Source organism: Strigops habroptila, chromosome 6 (genome assembly GCF_004027225.2).
Source record: "Strigops habroptila isolate Jane chromosome 6, bStrHab1.2.pri, whole genome shotgun sequence".
NCBI lineage: Eukaryota > Metazoa > Chordata > Aves > Psittaciformes > Psittacidae > Strigops > Strigops habroptila.
Genome location: NC_044282.2, coordinates 25,680,953 through 25,695,190, shown reverse-complemented (window position 1 = coordinate 25,695,190; position 14,238 = coordinate 25,680,953).

The following is a 14,238-nucleotide window of genomic DNA, read 5'->3' as shown; positions in this document are numbered from 1 at the left end:
TAAGAGAATGCAGGCACCCAGAGCTCAAAAAAAGATTAGAGTGCAGCTCTCCTCAAGGCTGTTTTTTCTCTTTAATCCTCAGGGACCTGATTGAATTTTTCTCTGTTTATTATTATTTTATATTTTTTCTCCACATTCTGTTTATTTATTTTGATTTATAAATTATACCACCATGCTATGGGAAACTGTTCTCTCTGAATCATTCCTTTTGTGCCTGTGACATTTGTGCAAATCTCATGTCTGTCTTCTGCGTTTCAGCCCTCAGTCCCAAAATACTTTAGGCCACTGCATTGTTTAATATTTCTCTCACTTGGCCAAGCAGCCTGAAACCAACTGCATATTATTCTGTTTGACATTAAGCCTCACATATTCTTTACAGTCTCCAAGTTCTCTGGGGCAATAGCTGTCTTTTTAAATTATGTATATAGTGAGGCCTGCGTAACAGGACCTCAAGCCTTGAGATGGCTCCCTCAGGCACTGCCACAATGCAGCATGTATTTCTAACAGCAGAGGAGATGAACTGCCAGAAGTGCGGAATTCTCTGTCCTCCAGTAACTTTGCATCCCTGCTGGAAAACATACTACAGCTAAACACAAGTTCAATGCAGGGGTAAGTGACGACATTTAAGGGCTCATGGAGGTCAAAAGAGATGATCCAGTGCTCCCTCCCAGCCTTCGATCCATGAATCTATGAATACCAATACAGCAATTAAAAAGCAGCTCTGTGAAAAGGCCTCTACAACCAGTGCTGCAAGGACACTGTGAGAGTTTTGCTGGAAGACTTCTTCAGGAGTGAGATGATGGAGCAATTCTGCTTTCAGTGAACAGGCACCACTTCAGGGGGAGAAAACATCTGCCTGGGGCAGCGGAAAAGAGATGTCTTTAGAATAATGTCATCTTAACTGAGCTGGAGGTATGGCGCCTCTATTGCTGGTTCCAAAGCGGGGCCGCAAATAAATGAATCAAATTCTTCACAAGTAATTTTTAGGAGCGAGAACCAGGAATGGTGAGCAGCATGGATGAATCTTGAATCGTTCACTGACTGGCTGCTGACTCTCACTTAAATTTCCACCAGTTTTGGAGCTGCTCATTTCTGCCAACTCTGGGTTCACACTGTAACTGTAACTCAAAATAAACTGCAGCTAAAAGAAAAGAAAAATCAGGACATTATTTGCAGGCGTGGTCCAGGCGAAACAAGGACTAATAATCCCACACTGCACAGCTATGGGAAGCTTGCTAAGCAAGGCAGAGAATATGCGGTGTCCCTGACAGCAGAGCTTTGAGGCAGAGCTGAACCTCACCTTGTTTGAGCCCAGAAGGAGATTCCCTGTAGAGAAGAGGTGGGAGTCAGTATGCGACTGTTAACTTTATGCCCTTGCTATACCTTCACAGACCGCTGGCAAAAGACAGTGGATCTGCCTTTTCAACCAACCTACTTACTTAACAGCAGGCATCAGCAGTAATTGGCAATGAGAGCAACCTCACCCTCCCACCAAATCCCTTCCCAAACATGTATTATTTTGCAAGCAGATAATATTTCTAGTTATGAAGCAACAAAGCAAATACAGTTCCGTGCTCTGTAAACATGAATGCACACAGACCAATACATGAGCCTTGGAATAAAATTCTTTGAAAAAGCACTCCTTCACATGCTTCCCAGTGATGGAGTACCTGCCAACGAGAAATCATGACTTTTCAGAAATTGCTTTATAATGCAAAAACACTAGAAATCATAGTTCTGACTTTCCAACACAAACAATGTTCAGGCTTTGCTTATGTCAAAGATGTAACAGGGAAGGCTAGAAATGCAGGGCTGCTAGCTGGTGGGTTTTGGCTTTGACTCAGCTCCCAGAATGACCCAGCAACAATTCTTCCTCATTTACCATGTCTGCTTTATTTTGGTACAGAATTATCCCAAGTTCTCTGGCATGATTTAATGAAAATTTGTTTGATCTTTGCCTGCACAGTTCTGCAAGGTTTCTCCTGCCGCAGCGTGGTATCTTCCTGACTTCCTTCTGTCAGTGCTGGTGTTGCCATTGCTCTGAGGAGCAGGTGAAAATCTAAGTCTGGGTAACCACACGCTGCCCTGAGCAACCATAAGCCCACAGGACTCTCATGATGCAAGTCAGTTCCACACATCCCAGAAGCGCTGGAAACATTGAATTTTGCTGCAAAAGAGCAACAACAGAGCCAAGGGTACTGGAGAGCCACGCTTTCCACCTCTGCTATGGCAGAGGTGTCAGGGGAAGAAAGGGTGGTGACAGTTGCCAGGAAGCCCTTAGGTCTTCAGTACTGCCATCAAAAGCCATGACCCCACATGTCCTGATTCCTCCAGCAAGAGCCACCAGTCTGGCTCTCCAGGGCACTCACACTGACAAAGGCAGCTGCAGGAGCCTGAACTCACTCTGGTTTCACCAGCAGTCTGTTGCCATAGGCAACTGCCTATTTTGCCTATACCTAGAGCTGGCCCTGAGCAATATACACAGCAGGATTGCTATGATGAGATTAGCACACTTTATTATACTATCCCTGCTCTTATCACCAACCCCAGCTCTCACAAACTTAAGATAAGGAAATTTTCCTCATGTACTTACCATGGTCTTGAACAGCACTTTAGACGGAAGCAGTGAACACCACTGTATTCACATTTACATAGGAAAATTTAGGGAGTTGTTGATATTCTTGCTTTCAGGTCCTCTGAATCCTTCAACGTTCCATTTCTGGTCTGGTTGCTTATCAGTTATCTCAGCTTGAGTAGCTTGAGGCTGTCCTTTCTGCAGTAAGTTAATGTCAATATGGGACCAAAGCATCATAATCCCCTCAACTGTGGCCCACAATCTTTTCCATTTGTTAAAAGTAAATATATCTTCCTCCTTATTCTTCTAAACCACCCAGGAATAGCCTGTGCCTTAGGCCGGCTTTAGCCTGTGCACCGTTTCACTTTTGGCAGCTGGGATAGAGAGCTACATCAGGTAAGCATACCTGTAACCTTACAGGAAGATAAAACATCTCTAAAAAATGCTCCAAGACTCACTGAAAGACAAAGTAGGACTTACTCTCTAGAGACTCAGGCTCGCAACCAAATCACTTAACACGTTACAATCCATCAACTAAGCAGCAAAACTGCAGGCACAGCTGCATTGCACTACCCTGCCCTGACTCAGGATCACCATGGGGAAATGGAGTGCACTCTAAATTAGAAATGATGAGCCTAAACCCTTTTCCATTTAGGTTCCTCACTCCTTATGGAAATACCTTGTTAAGTCCTGGGAAATAACTCATTGAATGTAGCCCAGATTGTCAAAGAAACTGTTTTTTAAATCAGATTTGGGCATCTAATTCCTTTGAAAAGATTAGGTTTTAGATCCTTCAATACTTGCATGCCTCTAAAAGTCTGAACCTCAAATTGGGTTCTGCAGAAAGGTATTTATGTAATGTGAAATCCTGTTGTATTACACAACAAATACAGGCCTACGTTGACCTGACAGCGACCTTTTTAATAATAGAAAATCATCAAAATGTACAAAGCACAATGCAAATGCAGATGACTTGGTTACAGTAGATTTGATAAAACAAAACAGACAATCTAATTAACCAGTGATTAGATTAAGTAGAAGTCTCTGTACTGAGTGATGGATAATTAACTGGAATTGTATTTACTTATTTTTTATTGTACTGCAGAACAAGGCACATCTTTGCCTTTCTTTCCTTTCACTGCAGTCTCTTAATTAAACAAAATTATTCTGAATGTTTTACACTGAATCCAGGCCTCTAAGTAAACACAGTAAGTTGCAAAAAGAAAGGCAGCCCTATACTAATTTAGTTGTTGATCAATACTGTTTGGATGAATCTCATTCAACATAACTGTTAGAACTCTGGCTTTTCAGAGCTCTGCGGCATTTATAGCTCCAGCTGAGTGGCATGTGAGCTGCAGGTGCTCAGCCCTTTGGAGAGCCATGCCCTTATTGTTCAAACACAATTTATGCTTGAGAACAAACAAACATTCAAGACAACTCCTAATTTCCACACCTGAGTCAATCAAGATTTATTTTTATCAAGGCAAATGCACATAAGGGAATGGCGCTCAGCTGAGCAACATCTAAGATAGAAATGGATATTGTACTTTGAAATTCTTATCAGAAATAGTTGTGGTGACTTTTAAGTGTAGGCTATGTAAGAGACAGTCTTTTAAAATTATATAATTCCCTCTTTTTAAGAACTATCATCTGGAAGATTGGTTTGGCTCCCCATCACGACCGGGAAAACCCAATATTACTGAAGAAGCCGTTTTAATAACACAGCTTGTCAAATGTTAGATGTAATTTTAATTTTTTTGAGTACTTTGTTAATTGTGTATTTGCCAGAGGCTCTCCTATAAAAACTGTCATAGCAGGTAATCACTACGTTCACCATACGTATGAGCCGCATATTCATATATTCCTCTGTTCAGAATACATCACAGTTAATTTGATGAAGTATCTGCTGGCACAATTTCTCCCCTAGCTGTGGGACTACTGTCTGTCTGTCTGTCTAGACACTCTTACTGCTCTCATTACTATGGTATCTCAGTGCATCCAGACCCATGGATATCTGAGGAGGAGTTAATAAGCATTAGCTCTTGCTAGGTCTCTTCAGAGGGTGTTTCTGCCAAACTGCAGGGTACAGCAGATGAAAACAGCATGATTCCTGAATGTGATGAGCTGCCTGATGAGGAAAGCTAGCAGGACAGTGTGGAAGCTCTGGCATCTACTTAGCGTGGCTTGCAGTCTGCCTCTGGCCAGGTGGCAGGGCATTTGCGTGTTGGCTTATACGCAGGCATTTTTCTTGCTTGTGTGCAGAGACAAGCAAAGCTAGAGTTACTGCAAGCTCTGTGCTAGCGAGTATGCCAAGGAACACCATGTGGAGGCGGGTGAATTCTGGATGAGAAAGTGGGTAAACAGAAAGGCTGAAGTGCCAGGGGTAGCCTCGGGGGCATTCCCTTAGGGAACAAACAGCAACCAAGCTAGAAAGTAAGGCCTCACTACAGCAATTAGCATCTTGAACATCTTGAATCTTGAATCTAAGGTATTAACTAGACTTTCAACAAAAAGACCTGGTTGACCAGGTGATGTGCACACTTGCTGTTGCTGTATTTTAAGGCTACTTTTTTTTGTCCTGAAATGCCAGCAAATGAATGTACCCATTTATTTGTAAAACCTGGAATCTTTTATAGCACAGACTTTATTTTCACTGGTGTTGAGTGCAAGCCAGAAACAGATAAAACTGCACCTTCTCATCGCTGTTGGTGTTCAGAGCTTGGGTCTTGATCCCCATGATGTAATAAAGACAACTTCCGTTGTCCTTCATGTGAGCAGGCTTTTAACTAATTCGACTTGTATTTGGTCACTATTTACATATGAACAACCAACTCTCAGCAGAAAGGGCTGTAACAGTGGGAGCAAAATGTCACCTCTGGTTTGTACTGTTTCAGCAGTGATTCTCCCAGTTCTCAATCTCTCTCCTCACACAGAGTTACTGTACTTTTAACCTTTCTCACTAAAGCCTGTTCAGATAACAGGAAAATGGATAGGACTGTATCAGAAAGTCCAATAACATATCTGAATTCTCTGACATTTCTGGCATAAAATGTTTAATGAGTATTGCTGTTGAAGAAGCTGGGTGTCAGGAAGGCATGTATACCTCCTAAATAACATGGGCAAAATCCTATAATCACAGCATGTTGTTGAATATGGACAGAAATCTCAGAATCTCATTTGAATTCCCGTCTTTCTCTTCACAAGGCCATGAAGGCAAAGAACTACATACAAGCCACAGGATTTGAGAGTGTTTTCCAGTGTCCGGCAGCCTAGATTCATCCTGAGTCCATATCATGACAAAACCCAGGCATGCGTTTTCTCCCCCTTCCCTACTTCATTCTCCTCGTCTTTCTTTCTGGAAGACCAGATGTGTAGCTGTAGGCAAGAGGGCCTCGCTGCCAGCAAGGAAGGAGGAGTTGCAGAAGATAAACGAAAGTTCCTCCAGTTTTGGTGGAAGCAAGGAAGGGGGAGAATGCGTAGATACAAAATACTTACTTATCATAGCATCTCCTAAGAAATGTCAGATAAGAGGAAAAAAAGATGAAGTAGTGCCCAATTTTTTTCTGCTCAGTGGTGATATATGCATGCAGACACCAGCCTAGGAATTGTGAGGGAACTCTAATGAATCTCTCCAAGTTATGTCTATAGTGCTGATTACCGCTGTTCCCACAGAAGACACTTGTATTTCTGATTTGGAGATGTTTTCATCAGGCAATAGAATATTAGTCGCTATTTAAAAAACGTACCACATAATTGCAGAAGACAGCATGTTCCTATTCCGATTAGAAGTGTATAACTGTAATACCTGAAGGAGCCTTGTGATGCATCTGTAGGTAAATACCGCTCTCTGTGGAATGTATGCATAGAAAAATGCATAATAAGCTTGTGAATAGTAAGGTTTAGATGTAAACTATTGAAGTAAAAGAATCATTAGCCCACAGATAAATCTAAGTAAAGTTCGAGATGTTTTGCCTAAAAAGATGCAAAATATATTGCTAGCAAATCATGCTCTCCTTTATTGCTTGTATATCAATATGGCAAGCTGAACATTTTCTACCTCAGAAAGTTTGTCCTCAGCTCTTTATGTTAAATTCACAAAAACATTTAGACGTGGCAATGCCTCATCTTCAACCAAAGCCTGTCTTCATACATTAACCGTGCTTGCAGCCCTTCTCCAACACTGAGGTTAACTGTCATGAACGGATCATATTGGCTCTTAAAACTCCTATATAGCAAGGCTATTGCAAATTGTTTACTGGGAATGGGACTATTCCCAGTAAACATCTAAATTAGCTCATCGCAAATCCAGAGACATGCCCTAACTGCTAGGTTACATAGGGGAAATGTAGGGGACTCAACACATACACAGTCTTTTGACATGTGTAGAGCAGATGCGCCGATTCTTATGATCTACATGTTGAAGGTGGTTGCTGAAAGAGGCAGTGCAGTGACTAAATCCACACTTTTGTAGATTCAGCCCTTAACAATTTATGGACAGCTTCCATTTCACTCCCACCTAGAATTAGTAGCATCTAATCAGCTTGAACCTATGCCGTGGCAATATGTCAGGTACCCACAGAGTGTCTACGAACCAGCAAATGGACTTTAAATCAACTGAGAAGTTCCTCTGATTTGTAAATGGAACTACACCTGAACTCTCAACAAAAAAATGCAGACAGTCCCGCAGGTTCAGATTGTTCCTGCATTTGGTGAGGTGTTGATAGGACTACCAGGGCTAAGTTTTGGTTAAGCAAATGCAACTCTACTCTCTTGCCCATCAGAGGTCTGATTCTGACCTAAGATCTTTGCACACCATGTTTATGTTGCTTTCTTCACATAATTGTACAGCCCTGAAAGATCTTTGAACTTATTTCATAGAAGGGAATAGAAATATATATGGGGTATGACTGCAGACTTGCAAACAACAGAAATACCTGAAAAACCCTCTGTTCTGCTATTGATCCAAAGGAGTGCTGGAAACATTACTATGGCAACAATTCTTACCCAGTGGAAGAAGCATGCCATTATCTGTGCATAGGAACAAAACAGGAGGAGGCGTTTTTCAGAACTGTTGCCCACCTCCCCTCGACCACTACAGATGTGCTGACCTTCTGGCATGAGCTCCTGCTGCAGGAGCTTTCAACGAAATATGACTTACAGAATTATTTATTGGCCCATGCACAGAGAATAAAAAAATTCTATTGACTAACAGAGTCCTGTCACAGAAAACAGCACTGCATGGAACTCCTGGTTTCCAAGAATGTCAAACATCTTGCTTCCCTTGTTAACGACCTGGGTTATCAGTGTGAATAAAGAGACAAGGCTGCTCTGGCTTACTCTGAAAGTTGTCTATGTCATTTGGCTGCACACCACTTGAACCTTTTTGCAAGTACAGTTATTAACTCAGAAAACTACTGAGCATCTAATCTGGCCATGTTGTTACTGAGAGTGAGTTCAGGCTAAAGTACAAATCTGCTGGCAATGTGGTAATGGTGTTATTTGACCTATTAATTAGCAACTAGACTAATAAAGTCAGCAAGAAACCATTTTGCATTATATGGCTAAATTGAAAGCCCACATCCCATATAGCCTGAAGGCAGAATCGAGAGCTAATCGTATTCCAGGTGTTTGTTAACACTGAAGAAGCTCTGTCTGCTCCTCCTAGCTGCATCTCTCATCCCCAGCTTCACTTTTAAGGAGTACTGTGACTCTTCCCACCGTTCCTAACCCTGGGCAGGGGAGCGATACTGGCTCCAAGTCCAGGAAGACTGTTCTTCCTGTAAATGACTGAGGAAAACAATTGTGTGGGAGATGGTGCCAAGCAAGGAGAGAAAAGGAGCAGCCTGGAAGAAAGCTTCAAAATACACACTCCTACTGCAGAAACACTTTATGGCTGTCCTGAGGCTGGGGAGAAGAACAAGCAGCTGCAAGCTTTTTCCAAGCTGTTTGTTTGCCAGTCTTCTCTCTGGGCAGCCTGTGGCACAGCCAGCTGTGAGAGCAACACAAGTAGGTGGAACAGCTCTCTGCCCACTTGCGAGCTCACTACTGCTCCACAGAGCCACTCAACAGCAAAAGCCAAGTGGATATTGCCCATTGCCATTAGTATTGTTATTTTTATATAAAAACAGAAAATAAGAAGGGTCAAAAATGAGAGAGAGCCTGGGTAGAAGGTAGAAAGAGACCAAGACTAACACCAGGCATGTGAAGTACAAGGAAGGAATGGGAAAGACATTGCTACTAACTACTAATGTTGAGAAAACACACAAAATGCCATCCAGCCGTTTACTACGTCCCAGCCTAAAAAGCTGAGTTCCTGCTTATTCTGTAGAAATAGTAAAGATTTATTTCTTCCAGAGATGTAGCCCTGCTGTTCCTGGAAATTATTCATCTTTCCTTCATGGTAACTGCATCCCATCAGAAGCAGCCACACAGAATATATGTGCATCTGTGTATATATATAGGTATATTTTACACATGCATACAGATAGATAGGAAAGCATGATGAAAATGCCTCAATGAAAGAAAAACTAGAATACACACTTGGATGTAATCCATTTGTTCAATCTTCCTCCCTTCCCTAGAGACAGCTGATTTTAGCCAATAAATTATTTTTTATTTTTTTTCTTATAGATGACTTTGGGTCCTGAAGATGGGACCCAAAATGGGAGCTATTATTAGAGATATTATTATTTTGACAACATCAACTTTGACAGCGTCATGAACTTTAGTGAATAAATGATGGTTCATTACCCATCAAATAGTACTTTAAACAGCACTTTCCCACTTCTCCAGCTTTCTCTGCCTTCAGCATCTGAGAGCCTCTCAAGTATTTTATAAAAGTAATAATCTCTCTTTTAGCCTTTAGGGAAGTAGCTTGATCAGCTCCAGGAATTTTCTTCCTGTTGCACATGTGAGACAAGGTGTCTGGGGAAGAAATCATTAGGGAAAGGGTAAGTAAAATAGATAAGATAGATACACAGGTAGTCTCAAATGCAGGGAAAGCTCTGTTCATTTTCAACTCCCATGAAGGCAAATTTCAGAGAGCTCACGTCCAGCTCTGCTCTCACAAAGCAATCCCTTGTTGGCTGTTTCTTTATTCCGGGGAAGTGCAACTGCTGATGGAAGTCACACACACTGAGGAGGAAGTTCTCACCCAGATAGCTTGGGACATCTGCAGAGGCTTTCTGAAGCTCAAAGCAGAGATGATGACGTGGATTCTCTGTAAAATGTGGGAGCATCACTCACAAACACTGGGTTTGGGTAGTGGGGATGCTTATTGCAAACAGGCTCTTATATTCTTAACCTGCTGGCCTGGCATCCCACTCACAATCAGAACTGCTGTCCATTGAGCCCATCACACGATTGCCAGTTTCCTGAATGTGGGTGCCTTTCTTCGGTTTGCAGACGCCCCCTTTGCACAGGGCTCTGGCAAACGGGGTTGCAAGGTCCTGTGGAAAACCTAGGGTAGTACTTTTAAGAAGATGGAGTTACCTTTTTTGGACTTTGAAGAAGAACTAGATACTTAAGTTGCAACCATAAAGGTTATTATTCAGCAGTGTCTTTAAGAGGCAGTCACATTCTTTGGGTGCCACAAAGTTTGCCATCCATTTTATCAGAAAGTCGGTTTTGCCGTCCCGCATTTACGAGTGGCAGCAAATGAAGAGGCTGCAAACTACTCTCACTGCGCTTGCCAGCTTCAATCTCCGACCTCGGGGCTCCCGGACCAGCCAGCCCTGGGCGGGCACGGCAGCCCAGAGGCAGGACCGGACCCCCGGCGGGCCCGGAGTTCGGCCCGCTGTGACGCGGTCAAGGTTGCCAGGCGGCGCGGCGGGCAGGGAGCGCGGCGGCATGGCGCTGCGGGCGGGCGGCACGGCGCGGCTCCTGGCCCTGCTCTTGCCTCTGCTCCTGGCCTCGCTGGCGTCGGGCAGCTTGAACGATACCACCCCAAAAGCGACGGAGGCCCCGAGCAGCCGCGCCAACCCGGGTGAGGCGGCCGCGGGAGCTGTGAGCGCCCCTGGCGGGCCGGGGAGAGGCGCGTCCTCGGCACCTCTGGCCCGGGCCGCGCCTTCCCGAGAGGTGTCGGGCCCTGATCTCCCCTGATCCCGCCTGCCCCTATGGCTTCTCCCGCAGATGCGGTGGTTCCCACGCTAGCCGAGGCGAGTTTTCTCTTCCCTGCCCGGCTTCCCTTTCTGGAGGCAGTGGGTGCTGGCCGGGGTGCAGGGAGACCAGGTGTCATATGGAAGAGCAGATATTTGCGGGGCTGCCTGGAGTCATGCTTCCTGAGCAAGGCTGAATCACGGCCGCGATGTAATGCGCTCTCAGTGTCATCTGCAGGCAGTGGGAAGGTGTCGGAGTGTATTCAGTGCTTTATTAAGCCATGCGGCATCACAGGGACCCTCCCAAAGCTGGGGAGATGGGGAAAGCTCCCGATCTGCTCGTCAATCTCTCAGCCAAAGTGTGGGCTATGGAGAGTTGGATACATGCAAACCCCTTCTGTCTGTCGTTGTCGAGCAGCGAACCGAACAGGGTCACAGCTGATGTGTTGTCAAGTGCAAAGCCAGTTGCCCATGGAAAGTTTCCGTCCTGGGAAACCTGTGTCCCCTTAGCTGCCCCTCGTGGTATCACTTTGGAGATGGAGCAGTGCTGCTCCTGCTGCCCAATGCACTCTGACCTTTGGGATCCCTTAAGTACTAAAGCCGCAACACTTGTCAAGAACGAGATGCCCAATTTAGGCCTGAGTGAGTTCCCTGAGGGTTCACCACTATGACTCTGAGTGCTCCCTGTTGACATTTCTAGTAGAACTTCTCTGGGCTTTTTAAGTGTTTATCAAAATATTCAGCACATGCGCTATGATGTGGCTTATAATTAAAATGGTGTATAATGGCAAAGATTTCTGTTTTACATAGGTTTTACAAGGCTTCCAAATGTAGAGAGGAATACAGGCTGCCTTTGCTGCACTGGTACTAATTGCAGCCCCCTGACAGGAATGTAAATGCCGTTCCTTAGCACATTCTTATCTCAGCATGTGTGGGATTTACATATATAACTCCTATTAATGCTAATGGAAGCTTAAATACATAATTCTTTTTGTATAAGGCTGACACTGTATTTTTATCTGAACCTGATGCAACTGGAACCAGCCATCTTATGCAAGTAGAAAGATCTGTAGTTTCTTACCAGAAGCTTTCTCAACATTTTGGTTCATTTAAAATGTATGGAGGAAATGCAAGTAAGGAAGCAATACAAAACTTTGTATTGTCATGTTGGCATGGAAGGTTCATAACATTTGTGTAAAAAGTGTTATGTTAAGCAGGAGGTGATCGATTAATCTGATCTTGTTTCCCTTAAAGTTTCTTTTTGTTGCTTTGTGTAAAATTATTTTTGATTTCATTAAATCAGAAATTAGGATTGAGGATTCCTGATTAATGTGTTAATTTAGAACCAATCAGCTTTTAGTGTTTAGATGTGTTTAAAGGTTTATTTGGAGTAATACTACTCAGAAAACACAGTATCTTTTTATTTAGAGCTGTAGTCAGTTCGTCATTATGAATCTCTGACAGAAGAGCCATGTTGTGCTTTGTGCTGCTGCTGGAGCCAGAAGCATCCTGACAGGGTATCATGGTTGATAACTTCACCTATAATTGGGAGAAGTTTGCTTTCACTGGTTAGCAAAGCCCCTCAACCTTCTATTAGTAACATCTGCAGTTTTGTGTCTCTTCTTGTTTCTAAGGCTTTTTCTTCTTTCTTTTGTTTTGGTTTTTTTTTTTTTTTTAAATTTGTGTCTGGATGGGAAGTGGCAGCTTCTCCTTTCAGTTACGATGACACCCTGCTGTGGCTACACTCAGCTTGTCATCTCAAAATTGAATTACAGTAATACCTACTTTCAGGGTAGAGGTTTGGGGCTTCCCGTAAGCTGATATGAATTGTCAGATGTCTACTGAGTTGGGAATTTACATCACCTGAAGCTGCCCTAGCCATCCCTCCCATTCATTTGTGCATGTTTAAGTTTATTCTGTGCAAGCAAACAAGCACGACTCACGTTGTAGGAAGTTGAAAACAGGTATTTTTAAACAGGACTGTGTTTAGACTGTAGACACGATCCTTAAGTTCTCCTACTCCTCCTCTCTGCTGTGCTGAGGTAGTTATCGTTAGACAAGACTGTGAATGACTGATCCATTAATTTAAAAGAAGCTAAGGAAAACATGAGAGGATGTCCGTGGTGGGGACCAGCTTCTAAAGAAGTTGTTATTTGTTAAGGCTAATTAGAGATAGAGTTTGAGAATACACTGGCTGTTTTAAAGATTGTCTCTGTTTTCATAGGATTTTAATCTTACTACTTTTTTCCTTATGTTTTGGCTAAGGGTGGATTCCTTATCATTCAACTGGATAGTTACTGTTTAAGGATTGTTGTGCATACGCTAGAAGACTGTTCTGACGGGCACAGCTTATATGCTGAAGTAAATGTCAAAACCATAGAGACAGTTAGAGATAACAGAAGAAGATGATTTTGATGGTTCATTTATAATGTTGGGAAAAAGAGTTCAGTATCAGTATATCATTGTGGAGAATGCACCATGCTGCTGTAGTGTAAATCCTTTGCAATGTAGGAATAAAGGTTTTATGTTTGTATATCACCGACTGGAAGAGAAATGGATCTGTTCCTTTCAACCTGAGAAATTTAAAGTTTTGGATAGTGTGTGAAAAATGTAAATGTTACTCAGAGATTTAGTAGCAAGAAGTGATATATAAACTTGCATTGCTGCACAGAAATAACATTTTGTAAACATAACTCTGGAATATAAAAAACTGAGAGACAGTGAAAGCAAACTTTACATTGGTAAGTGCTTGTTATCAGAAAAAAATAATCTGAGTAGGCAGGACTGGCAGTGTAGACTTGTAAAAACAGTCATAGTGACTTTCTCTTTGCATTTGGAAGAATTGAAAAGACCTCTTGCTTATTTAATGGATAATTTCCAAAGGAGCTTCACTAAGTTAGTTTCACTGTGGAACAGTTACTGTATCTCAGTATCCTTGTAAACAAACATTCAACTTGCCTGCTATTAGGAATAAAACATATAATCCAGATTTGAATCCCAGATGGAGATGAGAACCTTTTGCTTTTGTACATTCTGTGAAACCCTTTCTGTAACCTCAAAGTACCATTAAAAATGGAAGGAACCCAATCACAGTGATTAAAACCCCAGTACTTAATTAAAATACTGTACCTGGTTGACTCATCTTGGTGCTGGCTGTCTAAACCTGACCTTGAAGTGTGATGGGGAGAAAATTATGTGGGAAGGCGTACGTTAGCCAGAAAGAGCAAACAAGGAAATGAGTTAACTGAATATTGTTTAATGAAAATTTTACTTAACTCCTTTCAGGGAAGAACTATAATTTGCATAGAACCTAGACACTGCCCTTCCCAGAGAATTCAGTAGGCTAATTTAACATCATAGGCTGGTTTAGAAGAAAAGTACACTTTCTCCTTCTAAAGAATCACCTGAAGGTTTAAACATGAATGCTATTCACACTGGATTTTATGATATTTTTTCCATAAATGTCTTGTTTTCCTGATTTAGTTAGTGAAAGCAAAAATATTGGCAAATTTGACATTTCAACTAAAAAGTAGTAAAGATACAAAGGAGCGAGGTTGCTGTTAAGTG